Raw genomic sequence first — 1,691 nt, 5'->3', positions numbered from 1 at the left:
CTTTTGAGATAGTATATAGCTTTGCTGACCCAGAGTGGTCTGGAACTCTTGGGCTCAAGTGATTCTCCCACTTCAACTTCCAAGGGCTGGGAATACAGGCATATACCACCATGCCTGGCCTAGGTACTTTTATATTTTATTGACGTTTATCATTCAAATACCATAAGGTCACCTTTTAAAGCAGTTTTTAATAGTCAATGGGATGAGTGATGAATAGTAGTGGTGAGATGTACTCGTTTGTTCCTGATATTGAGGGAAAGTTGTCAATCACTCATCATTAAGAACAGGATGGCATTGAACTTTTCCTTAGATCCACCGTAGATACCCCTTTTCATTGCTGATAGGTTTTTCTTTTTAAACTTATAAAAAGGTTCAGGTTTTGTCAAGTGCCTTTTTTGATGTTTATTGGAATGATTATGTATCGCTTTATCCTTTATATATATATTATATTATATTATTATATATTATATATAATATTATATATTATATATATATAATGATTTTTATATAATGTGTCAACCTTACATCCCTCAGATAAATTCTCCCACTAATTCTGTATAATCTCTGACTTATTCTTGAACTTGTTGAGCTAGTATTGGTTGTTGTTGTGATGGTGGTGGTGATGCTAATGTTTTGATGAGGATTTTTGCATCAGTATTCTTGAGGGAAAATGGTATGTAGTGTGTGTAGGTGTGATGTCTTGTGTGGTTTTGTTATCGGGAAAAGACTGATCTCATTGGATGAACTATGGAAAGTTTCTCTTCTCCTAAGAGTGTGTGAAGACTTGGTGTTGGTTCTTTTAAAAATGTTTTGTAGACTTCACCAGCCACAACTTCTGTTCCTGTGTTTCTCTGTGAAGAAAGTATTTTACTTCTAATTTCTTTTCTTATTATAGGTCCAATCAGATTTTCTATTTTTTTCTTGAGTCAATTTTTCTTGGAATCTGTGTAATTCTTAAGATTTGTCCATTTCATTGAGGTTATGAACTTGTTGGCATATAGTTATTAATAGTATCCCCTTGTATTTCTGTGAAATCTGTAGACATAATTCTTCTCTCACTCCTCCTTTTAGTAACTTGAGTTTTTGTTTTTTGTTTCTTGGTCAGTCAGTCTTTAAGTTATTAATTTAGTTGAACTTTCCAAAGAAGAAACTTTGTTTTTCTTTCCTATTCCTTTTTTTTATTCCTTGCTTCATACATTTTAACTCAAATCTTTATTACTTCCTTCATTCTGTTGTTTTGTTTTCCTCTTTCTATTCTAGTGTTTTTTTTTAAGGAGCAAAATTAGGTTGTTGATTTGAGTTTCGTTTTTTTTTTTTTTTTTTTTTTTTTATACTTTAAATAAATGTGTTCACAGCTATGAATTTCCCTCTAAGTACTGCTTTAGCTGCATGTAGGATATTTTGAAAAGGTGCATCTTCATTCATTAATCTTTATGTTTCATCTTTTCCCTGTGTTTTTTTATTCTTGAACCGTTGGCTGTTTAGTAATGTGTTGTTGATTTCCACATTTTCATGAATGTTCCATATTTACTTCTGATAATGATCTCTAATTTAACTGTCTTGTGGCCAGAAAACATCCTTTGTATGATTGGGATGCTTTTACATTTATTGGGATTGGTTTAAGAACTACTAAATGAGGTAGTCTGGAGAATGTGCTTTTGCTGAATGGAGTATTTTGTGTATGTCTGTTA

Source organism: Sciurus carolinensis, chromosome 16 (genome assembly GCF_902686445.1).
Source record: "Sciurus carolinensis chromosome 16, mSciCar1.2, whole genome shotgun sequence".
NCBI classification, from domain to species: Eukaryota; Metazoa; Chordata; class Mammalia; order Rodentia; family Sciuridae; genus Sciurus; species Sciurus carolinensis.
Note: the sequence above shows the minus strand (reverse complement) of the source record.